Source organism: Triplophysa dalaica, chromosome 5, assembly GCF_015846415.1.
Source record: "Triplophysa dalaica isolate WHDGS20190420 chromosome 5, ASM1584641v1, whole genome shotgun sequence".
In the NCBI taxonomy this organism is placed as follows: Eukaryota; Metazoa; Chordata; class Actinopteri; order Cypriniformes; family Nemacheilidae; genus Triplophysa; species Triplophysa dalaica.
In genome coordinates this window covers 16,612,370-16,623,170 of record NC_079546.1, presented here as the reverse complement: position 1 = coordinate 16,623,170, position 10,801 = coordinate 16,612,370, and the positions used below count along the sequence as shown (strand labels likewise).

General features: G+C 50.4%; 13 non-coding genes across 13 annotated transcripts; 7 read left to right on the top strand and 6 right to left on the bottom strand.

The window, feature by feature from the left end:
- Positions 1–333: 333 nt before the first annotated feature.
- Positions 334–415, bottom strand: trnas-aga (transfer RNA serine (anticodon AGA)). Its single transcript has one exon. It is a non-coding gene; the product is annotated as a tRNA-Ser (tRNA).
- A 250-nt stretch (positions 416–665) lies between these two features.
- On the top strand, positions 666–737 carry trnak-cuu (transfer RNA lysine (anticodon CUU)). Its single transcript has one exon. It is a non-coding gene; the product is annotated as a tRNA-Lys (tRNA).
- Positions 738–1,827: 1,090 nt separating this feature from the next.
- Positions 1,828–1,909, bottom strand: trnas-aga (transfer RNA serine (anticodon AGA)). Its single transcript has one exon. It is a non-coding gene; the product is annotated as a tRNA-Ser (tRNA).
- A 393-nt stretch (positions 1,910–2,302) lies between these two features.
- On the top strand, positions 2,303–2,375 carry trnan-guu (transfer RNA asparagine (anticodon GUU)). Its single transcript has one exon. It is a non-coding gene; the product is annotated as a tRNA-Asn (tRNA).
- A 1,836-nt stretch (positions 2,376–4,211) lies between these two features.
- Positions 4,212–4,285, top strand: trnan-guu (transfer RNA asparagine (anticodon GUU)). The gene has a single exon. It is a non-coding gene; the product is annotated as a tRNA-Asn (tRNA).
- Positions 4,286–5,157: 872 nt separating this feature from the next.
- Positions 5,158–5,239, bottom strand: trnas-aga (transfer RNA serine (anticodon AGA)). The gene has a single exon. It is a non-coding gene; the product is annotated as a tRNA-Ser (tRNA).
- A 252-nt stretch (positions 5,240–5,491) lies between these two features.
- On the top strand, positions 5,492–5,563 carry trnak-cuu (transfer RNA lysine (anticodon CUU)). The gene has a single exon. It is a non-coding gene; the product is annotated as a tRNA-Lys (tRNA).
- Positions 5,564–5,774: 211 nt separating this feature from the next.
- Positions 5,775–5,848, top strand: trnan-guu (transfer RNA asparagine (anticodon GUU)). The gene has a single exon. It is a non-coding gene; the product is annotated as a tRNA-Asn (tRNA).
- An 864-nt stretch (positions 5,849–6,712) lies between these two features.
- Positions 6,713–6,794, bottom strand: trnas-aga (transfer RNA serine (anticodon AGA)). Its single transcript has one exon. It is a non-coding gene; the product is annotated as a tRNA-Ser (tRNA).
- A 1,426-nt stretch (positions 6,795–8,220) lies between these two features.
- trnas-aga (transfer RNA serine (anticodon AGA)) lies at positions 8,221–8,302 on the bottom strand. The gene has a single exon. It is a non-coding gene; the product is annotated as a tRNA-Ser (tRNA).
- A 111-nt stretch (positions 8,303–8,413) lies between these two features.
- Positions 8,414–8,485, top strand: trnak-cuu (transfer RNA lysine (anticodon CUU)). The gene has a single exon. It is a non-coding gene; the product is annotated as a tRNA-Lys (tRNA).
- A 215-nt stretch (positions 8,486–8,700) lies between these two features.
- On the top strand, positions 8,701–8,773 carry trnan-guu (transfer RNA asparagine (anticodon GUU)). Its single transcript has one exon. It is a non-coding gene; the product is annotated as a tRNA-Asn (tRNA).
- Positions 8,774–10,411: 1,638 nt separating this feature from the next.
- LOC130421547 (U5 spliceosomal RNA) lies at positions 10,412–10,528 on the bottom strand. The gene has a single exon (XR_008906861.1). It is a non-coding gene; the product is annotated as a U5 spliceosomal RNA (small nuclear RNA).
- Between the last annotated feature and the right edge of the window lie 273 nt (positions 10,529–10,801).

Below are 10,801 nucleotides of genomic sequence, written 5' to 3'. Positions count from 1 at the left end.
TCTTTGCCGCTGTCCAATAGCTTGGATGAGCTGGTTTAAACATTCTAAAGAACAGCTGATGAAGTGCTTGGCGCGGCTCTTTTTGAACAAATTGCAATGCGTTGTTCGCCCGATGGAAGGCGTTCGCCACAACACAGTTCCAAAGCGAGGGAAGCAGTTTCTTCAAGCCCCCCCAAAATGTGCCTAGATCGGATTCGCTGAGACCACAACACAGAGTACTAACAACCACACATCAAGGCGAGCTAACAGACGGCTGCACAGGGCTCGGCCCGAGATGAAGTTTGCTCTTTCGCCTTTAGAGATCATCAGCAGCTGAGCTAAATGCACCGCAAACGTAGTCGGCAGGATTCGAACCTGCGCAGGGAGACCCCAATGGATTTCTAGTCCATCGCCTTAACCACTCGGCCACGACTACACAAGATTCTTGTGTCGTCTCGCATTCCTTTCGACGCTGCTGCTGATACTGCTTCTCAGCGAGGCGAAAAGCCAAAGCTGCAAAACCAGTAGGTAGGCGCTAAAGACAGCAACCGTCGCCCGAACAGGGACTCCCCAGTGATGGCACCCTACAATTTCACCTGACCGTTTGGAAGCACTCACAGACAAGGCTGAGCGAGGCATCCAGCCGGCTAGCTCTGTCGGTTATAGCATGAGACTCTAAATCTAAGGCCCGGCTAGCTCAGTCGGTAGAGCATGAGACTCTTAATCTCAGGGTCGTGGGTTCGAGCCCACGTTGGGCGACAGGGGTACCCCAGTCAGGGGCGAAACTTTTTTAAGGGTCCAGTACAGCAGATCTAGTGCTGGGATTTTCTTGAGACAAGTGCAACTTCCTCACTCTTCTGTTTCCAAAGGGGGTTCTCTGAAATGAGCATGATGCTCATTTGTTTTGCACGCTTTTGCCTTTAATTCCGAGTCAAACGTAGCCACTTGTCCAAGCTTATCCTCAACAACCGTCTCTGTGGCGCAATTCGGCTGTTAACCGAAAGGATGGTGTTCAAGCCACCCAGGACGAATAGCTTTGTGTGTGCAGCTGCAGTTTTCTGACCCCAAAATGTTGAGGCTCACCAGTGAAGCTTACTCAACAGAGTCTTGCTCTAATACAATACGTCTTTGCAAACACACGGAAGGAAAAAGAACCTTTGGCTTCTCACGCCGGGAGTTAAACCCGGGCCGCTTGGGTGAAACCAGGGGGTCCTGACTGCTGGACCTTGCTGAAACATCAGCAAGCGCATATGGACTGCAACTGTTTCCAAGAGTTTAAGAATCGGAGAGACGAACCACATGTTCAATGGAAGTCGGAAAAAACTGTCCATTTCCGCACGTGTACTAGCAGTGAACAACAGAAAGAAGAACTACGATTTGAGAAGTATAATCCTCGTTAGTAGGTTGGACAGTATCTCCGCATGTCACGCCGTTAGACAGAAATGATGAGGAGGCTCCTCCCAGGACGAGCTGAGCTGTCTGGGCTTGTGTCGGTGCGTGCCAAGTTTTCTGCCAAGCCTCCTCAAAATGATTCCCCGACGGGGAGTTAAGCTTTTTCTTTGCCGCTTTCCAATAGCTTGGATGAGCTGGGTTTAACATTCTAAAGAACAGCTGCGAAGTGCTTGGCGCGGCTATTTTTGAACAAATTGCAGTGCGTTGTTCGCCCGATTGAAGTTGATTGAAGAAAAAGTTGACTCGATCCGGATTCGCTGAGACCACAACACAGAGTACTAACCAACCACACGATCAAAGCGAGCTAACAGACGGCTGCACAGGGCTCTGCCGACATGAAGTTTGCTCTTTCGCCTCTAGAGATTCAAATCAGCATCTTAGCTAAATACACTCAAACATAGTCAGCAGGATTCGAACCTGCGCAGGGAGACCCCAATGGATTTCTAGTCCATCGCCTTAACCACTCGGCCACGACTACACAAGGTTTATATGTCGTCTCGCATTCGTTTCGACAGGAATTCCCCCAGTGATGGCAACCTCGCCTGACGTTTGGGACATGACAGACAAGGGCTGTGCGAGGCATCCAGCCCGGCTAGCTCAGTCGGTAGAGCATGAGACCTCTTAATCTCAGGGTCTAGGTTCGAGCCCCAGTTGGGCGCCAGGGCTACCCCAGTCAGGGGGCATTTCTAAGGGTGCCCGTCCACCCAGACCTAGTGCTGGGATTTTTTTGAGACAAGTGCAACTTCCTCACTCTTATGTTTCCAAAGGGGGTTCTCTGAAATGAGCATGACGCTCATTTAGTTTTGCCACGCTTTTGCCATTTAATTCCGAGTCAAACTGGCGACTTGTCCAAGCAAAATCCTCGACAACCGTCTCTGTGGCGCAATCGGTTAGCGCGTTCGGCTGTTAACCGAAAGGATGGTGGTTCAAGCCACCCAGGGACGAAAGCTTTGTGGCGAGCAGCGGCAGTTTTCTGACCCCAAAATGCTGAGGCCCGCCAGTGGAGCTTACTCACAGATTCTTACTCTAAAACAATACGGCTTTGCAAACTCGCTGACAGCAACGATGCCTTTGGCTTCTCACGCCAGGAGTTAAACCCGGGCCGCTTGGGTGAAACCAGGAGTCCTGAGTGCTGGACCATGCCTGACACATCAGCAAGCGCAATACGGAAGGCAACTGTTTCCAAGAGATTAAGAATCGGAGTAGCGACCCCACATTTTCAATGCAAGTCAGAAAGACTTTTCATTTCTCTGCACGTGTACTAGCAGTGAACAACGGAAGAAGAACTACGATTTGAGAAGTATTAACCGAAAGGATGGTGGTTCAAGCCCACCCAGGGACGAAGCTTTGTGGCGAGCAGCGGCAGTTTTCTGACCCCAAAATTCTGAGGCCCGTCAGTGGAGCTTACTCAACAGAGTCTTACTCTAAAAAAATACAGCTTTGCAAACACGCTGAAAGCAACGATGCCTTTGGCTTCTCACGCCGGGAGTTAAACCGGGCCGCTTGGGTGAAACCAGGAGTCCTGACTGCTGGACCATGCCTGACACCTCAGCAAGCGCAATCAGAAGGCAACTGTTTCCAAGAGATTAAGAATCGAGAAGTAGCGACCCCCACATTTTCAATGCAAGTCGGAAAGACTTTTCATTTCTCTGTACGTGTCTAGCAGTGAACAACAGAAAGAAGAACTACGATTTGAGAAGTATAATCCTCGTTATTAGTTTGGACAGTATCTCCGCATGTCACGCCGTTAGACAGAAATGATGAGGAGGCTCCTCCCAGACCGAGCTGTGCTGTCTGGGCTTGTGTCGGTGCGTGCCAAGTTCTTCTGCCAAGCTCCTCCAAAATGATTCCCCGACGGGGAGTTAAGCTTTTTCTTAGCCGCTTTCCAATAGCTTGGATGAGCTGGGTTTAACATTCTAAAGAACAGCTGACGAAGTGCTTGGCGCGGCTATTTTTGAACAAATTGCAGTGCGTTGTTCGCCTGAATTGAGTTGATTGAAGAAAAAGTTGACTCGATCCGGATTCGCTGAGACCACAACACAGAGTACTAACCAACCACACGATCAAAGCGAGCTAACAGACGGCTGCACAGGGCTCGGCCGACATGAAGTTTGCTCTTTCGCCTCTAGAGATTCAAATCAGCTGAGCTTAATACACCGCAAACGTAGTCGGCAGGATTCGAACTGCGCAGGGAGACCCCAATGGATTTCTAGTCCATCGCCTTAACACTCGGCCCGACTACACAAGGTTCTTGTGTCGTCTCGCATTCCTTTCGACGTGCTGATGATACTGCTTCTCAGCGAGGCGAAAAGCCAAAGCTGCAAAACCAGTAGGTAGGCGCTAAAGACAGCAACCGTCTTCCGAACAGGGACTCCCCCAGTGATGGCACCCTACAACTTCACCTGACCGTTTGGAAGCACTCACAGACAAGGGCTGAGCGAGGCATCCAGCCCGGCTAGCTCAGTCGGTATAGCATGAGACTCTAAATCTCAGGCCCGGCTAGCTCAGTCGGTAGTAGAGCATGAGACTCTTATCTCAGGGTCGTGGGTTCGAGCCCCACGTTGGGCGCCAGGGGTACCCCAGTCAGGGGCACTTTTTTAAGGGGCCCAGTACAGCAGATCTAGTGCTGGGATTTTCTTGAGACAAGTGCAACTTCCTCACTCTTCTGTTTCCAAAGGGGTTCTCTGAAAATGAGCATGATGTTCATTTAGTTTTGCCACGCTTTTGCCCTTTAATTCCGAGTCAACGTAGCCAGTGTCCAAGCAATATCCTCAACAACCGTCTGTGTGGCGCAATCGGTTAGCGCGTTCGGCTGTTAACCGAAAGGATGGTGGTTCAAGCCCACCCAGGGACGAAAGCTTTGTGGTGAGCAGCTGCAGTTTTCTGACCCCAAAATGTTGAGACTCGCCAGTGAAGCTTATCAACAGAGTCTTGCTCTAATACATACGGCTTTGCAAACGCACGGAAGGAAAGAAGGCTTCGGCTTCTCACGCCGGGAGTTAAACCGGGCCGCTTGGGTGAAACCAGGGGTCCTGACTGCTGGACCATGCCTGAAACATCAGCAAGCGCAATATGGACTCCAAACTGATTCCAAGAGTTTAGAATCGGAGAGGCGAACCCACATTTTCAATGGAAGACGGAAAGACTGTCCATTTCTCCGCACGTGTACTAGCAGTGAACAACAGAAAGAAGAACTACGATTTGAGAAGTATAATCCTCGTTAGTAGGTTGGAGGAGTATCTCCGCATGTCACGCGGTTAGACCGAACTGATGGGGAGGCTCCTCCCAGACCGAGCTGAGCTGTCCGGGCTTGTGTCGGTGCGTGCCAAGTTCTTCTACCAAGCCTCCTCCAAAATGATTCCCCAACGGGGAGTTAAGCCTTTTCTTTGCCGCTGTCCAATAGCTTGCTGATGAGCTGGGTTTAAACATTCTAAAGAACAGCTGATTAAGTGCTTGGCGCGGCTCTTTTTGAACAAATTGCAATGCGTTGTTCGCCCGATGGAAGGCGTTCGCACCAACACAGTTCCAAAGCGAGAGGGAAGCAGTTTCTTCAAGCCCCCCCAAAAATGTGCCTAGATCCGGATTCGCTGAGACCACAACACAGAGTACTAACCAACCACACCATCAAGGCGAGCTAACAGACGGCTGCACAGGGCTCGGCCGAGATGAAGTTTGCTCTTTCGCCTTTAGAGATCAAATCAGCAGCTGAGCTAAATGCACCGCAAACGTAGTCGGCAGGATTCGAACCTGCGCAGGGAGACCCCAATGGATTTCTAGTCCATCGCCTTAACCACTCGGCCACGACTACACAAGGTTCTTGTGTCGTCTCGCATTCCTTTCGACGCTGCTGCTGATACTGCTTCTCAGCGAGCGCGAAAAGCCAAAGCTGCAAAACCAGTAGGTAGGCGCTAAAGACAGCAACCGTCTTCCGAACAGGGACTCCCCCAGTGATGGCACCCTACAACTTCACCTGACCGTTTGGAAGCACTCACAGACAAGGGCTGAGCGAGGCATCCAGCCCGGCTAGCTCAGTCGGTATAGCATGGACTCTAAATCTCAGGCCCGGCTAGCTCAGTCGGTAGAGCATGAGACTCTTAATTCAGGGTCGTGGGTTCGAGCCCCACGTTGGGCGCCAGGGGTACCCCAGTCAGGGGCACTTTTTTAAGGGGCCCAGTACAGCAGATCTAGTGCTGGGATTTTCTTGAGACAAGTGCAACTTCCTCTCTTCTGTTTCCAAGGGGGTTCTCTGAAAATGAGCATGATGTTCATTTAGTTTTGCCACGCTTTTGCCCTTTAATTCCGAGTCAAACGTAGCCACGTGTCAAGCAATATCCTCAACAACCGTCTCTGTGGCGCAATCGGTTAGCGCGTTCGGCTGTTAACCGAAAGGATGGTGGTTCAAGCCCACCCAGGGACGAAGCTTTGTGGTGAGCAGCTGCAGTTTTCTGACCCAAATGTTGAGGCTCGCCAGTGAAGCTTACTCAACAGAGTCTGCTCTAATACAATACGGCTTTGCAAACGCACGGAAGGAAAAGAAGCCTTCGGCTTCTCACGCGGGAGTTAAAACCCGGGCCGCTTGGGTGAAACCAGGGGTCCTGACTGCTGGACCATGCCTGAAACATCAGCAAGCGCAATATGGACTCCAACTGATTCCAAGAGTTTAAGAATCGGAGAGGCGAACCCACATTTTCAATGGAAGACGCTGTCCATTTCTCCGCACGTGTACTAGCAGTGAACAACAGAAAGAAGAACTACGATTTGAGAAGTATAATCCTCGTTAGTAGGTTGGAGAGTATCTCCGCATGTCACGCGGTTAGACCGAACTGATGGGGAGGCTCCTCCCAGACCGAGCTGAGCTGTCCGGGCTTGTGTCGGTGCGTGCCAAGTTCTTCTACCAAGCCTCCTCCAAAATGATTCCCCAACGGGGAGTTAAGCCTTTTCTTTGCCGCTGTCCAATAGCTTGGATGAGCTGGGTTTTAAACATTCTAAAGAACAGCTGATTAAGTGCTTGGCGCGGCTCTTTTTGAACAAATTGCAATGCGTTGTTCGCCGATGGAAGGCGTTCGCCACCAACACAGTTCCAAAGCGGAGGGAAGCAGTTTCTTCAAGCCCCCCCCAAAAATGTGCCTAGATCCGGATTCGCTGAGACCACAACACAGAGTACTAACCAACCACACCATCAAGGCGAGCTAACAGACGGCTGCACAGGGCTCGGCCGAGATGAAGTTTGCTCTTTCGCCTTTAGAGATCAAATCAGCAGCTGAGCTAAATGCACCGCAAACGTAGTCGGCAGGATTCGAACCTGCGCAGGGAGACCCCAATGGATTTCTAGTCCATCGCCTTAACCACTCGGCCACGACTACACAAGATTCTTGTGTCGTCTCGCATTCCTTTCGACGCTGCTGCTGATACTGCTTCTCAGCGAGGCGAAAAGCCAAAGCTGCAAAACCAGTAGGTAGGCGCTAAAGACAGCAACCGTCGCCCGAACAGGGATCCCCCAGTGATGGCACCCTACAACTTCACCTGACCGTTTGGAAGCACTCACAGACAAGGGCTGAGCGAGGCATCCAGCCCGGCTAGCTCAGTCGGTTATAGCATGAGACTCTAAATCTCAGGCCCGGCTAGCTCAGTCGGTAGAGCATGGACTCTTAATCTCAGGGTCGTGGGTTCGAGCCCCACGTTGGGCGACAGGGGTACCCAGTCAGGGGCGAAACTTTTTTAAGGGGCCCAGTACAGCAGATCTAGTGCTGGGATTTTCTTGAGACAAGTGCAACTTCCTCACTCTTCTGTTTCCAAAGGGGGTTCTCTGAAAATGAGCATGATGCTCATTTAGTTTTGCCACGCTTTTGCCCTTTAATTCCGAGTCAAACGTAGCCACTTGTCCAAGCAATATCCTCAACAACCGTCTCTGTGGCGCAATTCGGCTGTTAACCGAAAGGATGGTGGTTCAAGCCCACCCAGGGACGAAAGCTTTGTGGTGAGCAGCTGCAGTTTTCTGACCCCAAAATGTTGAGGCTCGCCAGTGAAGCTTACTCAACAGAGTCTTGCTCTAATACAATACGGCTTTGCAAACACACGGAAGGAAAAGAAGCCTTTGGCTTCTCACGCCGGGAGTTAAACCCGGGCCGCTTGGGTGAAACCAGGGTCCTGACTGCTGGACCTTGCCTGAAACATCAGCAAGCGCAATATGGACTGCAACTGTTTCCAAGAGTTTAAGAATCGGAGAGACGAACCCACATGTTCAATGGAAGTCGGAAAAACTGTCCATTTCTCCGCACGTGTACTAGCAGTGAACAACAGAAAGAAGAACTACGATTTGAGAAGTATAATCCTCGTTAGTAGGTTGGACAGTATCTCCGCATGTCACGCCGTTAGACAGAAATGATGAGGAGGCTCCTCCCGACCGAGCTGAGCTGTCTGGGCTTGTGTCGGTGCGTGCCAAGTTCTTCTGCCAAGCCTCCTCCAAAATGATTCCCCGACGGGGAGTTAAGCTTTTTTCTTTGCCGCTTTCCAATAGCTTGGATGAGCTGGGTTTAACATTCTAAAGAACAGCTGACGAAGTGCTTGGCGCGGCTATTTTTGAACAAATTGCAGTGCGTTGTTCGCCCGATTGAAGTTGATTGAAGAAAAAGTTGACTCGATCGGATTCGCTGAGACCACAAACAGAGTACTAACCAACCACACGATCAAAGCGAGCTAACAGACGGCTGCACAGGGCTCTGCCGACATGAAGTTTGCTCTTTCGCCTCTAGAGATTCAAATCAGCATCTTAGCTAAATACACCACAAACATAGTCAGCAGGATTCGAACCTGCGCAGGGAGACCCCAATGGATTTCTAGTCCATCGCCTTAACCACTCGGCCACGACTACACAAGGTTTATATGTCGTCTCGCATTCGTTTCGACAGGGACTTCCCCAGTGATGGCAACCTCGCCTGACCGTTTGGAGACACTGACAGACAAGGGCTGTGCGAGGCATCCAGCCCGGCTAGCTCAGTCGGTAGAGCATGAGACTCTTAATCTCAGGGTCTAGGTTCGAGCCCCACGTTGGGCGCCAGGGCTACCCCAGTCAGGGGGCCTTTCTAAAGGTGCCCCGTCCACCAGACCTAGTGCTGGGATTTTTTTGAGACAAGTGCAACTTCCTCACTCTTATGTTTCCAAAGGGGGTTCTCTGAAAATGAGCATGACGCTCATTTAGTTTTGCCACGCTTTTGCCATTTAATTCCGAGTCAAAACTGGCGACTTGTCCAAGCAAAATCCTCGACAACCGTCTCTGTGGCGCAATCGGTTAGCGCGTTCGGCTGTTAACCGAAAGGATGGTGGTTCAAGCCACCCAGGGACGAAAGCTTTGTGGCGAGCAGCGGCAGTTTTCTGACCCCAAAATGCTGAGGCCCGCCAGTGGAGCTTACTCAACAGATTCTTACTCTAAACAATACGGCTTTGCAAACACGCTGACAGCAACGATGCCTTTGGCTTCTCACGCCAGGAGTTAAACCCGGGCCGCTTGGGTGAAACCAGGAGTCCTGAGTGCTGGACCATGCCTGACACATCAGCAAGCGCAATACGGAAGGCAACTGTTTCCAAGAGATTAAGAATCGAGTAGCGACCCCACATTTTCAATGCAAGTCAGAAAGACTTTTCATTTCTCTGCACGTGTACTAGCAGTGAACAACGGAAAGAAGAACTACGATTTGAGAAGTATTAACGAAAGGATGGTGGTTCAAGCCCACCCAGGGACGAAAGCTTTGTGGCGAGCAGCGGCAGTTTTCTGACCCCAAAATTCTGAGGCCCGTCAGTGGAGCTTACTCAACAGAGTCTTACTCTAAAACAATACAGCTTTGCAAACACGCTGAAAGCAACGATGCCTTTGGCTTCTCACGCGGGAGTTAAACCGGGCCGCTTGGGTGAAACCAGGAGTCCTGACTGCTGGACCATGCCTGACACCTCAGCAAGCGCAATACAGAAGGCAACTGTTTCCAAGAGATTAAGAATCGGAGTAGTAGCGACCCCACATTTTCAATGCAAGTCGGAAAGACTTTTCATTTCTCTGTACGTGTACTAGCAGTGAACAACAGAAAGAAGAACTACGATTTGAGAAGTATAATCCTCGTTATTAGTTTGGACAGTATCTCCGCATGTCACGCCGTTATACAGAAATGATGAGGAGGCTCCTCCCAGACCGAGCTGAGCTGTCTGGGCTTTTGTCGGTGCGTGCCAAGTTCTTCTGCCAAGCCTCCTCCAAAATGATTCCCCGACGGGGAGTTAGCTTTTTCTTAGCCGCTTTCCAATAGCTTGGATGAGCTGGGTTTAAACATTCTAAAGAACAGCTGACGAAGTGCTTGGCGCGGCTATTTTTGAACAAATTGCAGTGCGTTGTTCGCCTGAATTGAAGTTGATTGAAGAAAAAGTTGACTCGATCCGGATTCGCTGAGACCACAACACAGAGTACTAACCAACCACACGATCAAAGCGAGCTAACAGACGGCTGCACGGGCTGCCGACATGAAGTTTGCTCTTTCGCCTCTAGAGATTCAAATCAGCATCTTAGCTAAATACACCACAAACGTAGTCAGCAGGATTCGAACCTACTCAACAGAGTCTTACTCTAAATCAATTCGGCTTTGCAAACACATGAAAGCAACGATGCCTTTGGCTTCTCACGCCGGGAGTGGAACCCGGGCCGCCTGGGTGAAAACCAGGAATCCTAACCGCTAGACCAAATGGGACGCCTTAGCTGTCTTCTTCCGACCTGGAGCCGACGTGCACTTCAACTGTTTCCCAGCACAGAGGAAGCGAAATAACAATCACACATTTGAAGTGCATCGCAGAAGATTTTCTACCTATCTGAGCAGGTGCTGACAATAAACTTGCAACAACGTGGTGAAACCAAGAATCCCAAAACAGCTAGGAGACAACGATGTGCAGAAGCAATCCGACAGATGCAGATTCTAAAACGCTCGGGTTCTTGGCACAATAACGAAGGCCTGCTGTGAGCGGAGCCGTCCAAAATTACATTAAACTCACAGTGGTTTCATTCTGCGGAAATCTTTCGTAAAAGGCAGAAGATTTATGCATAGATCAAGAGAAACTCGAGCTGCACCCACCAGCTCTCGGCCCAGTGTGCTTCCTATGTCGCACCGCAATGTTCAAGGGGCTAATATTTGGTCGAGGCTCCTACCTGATAATTCACTCTGGGAGGGGCCAAAGAGACAAAGTTCTCTTCCATCAACAAATTCCTGCAAAAGCCAAGTCTGAAGAGATGTTCCTGAAGCTAGCATCCTACCGACCACAGGTACTAGGATCTGGATCTGCCAAGAAATAAAATACAAATCTTCAATCTCCGACAACTCTAGCTGAATCAGAACAATGG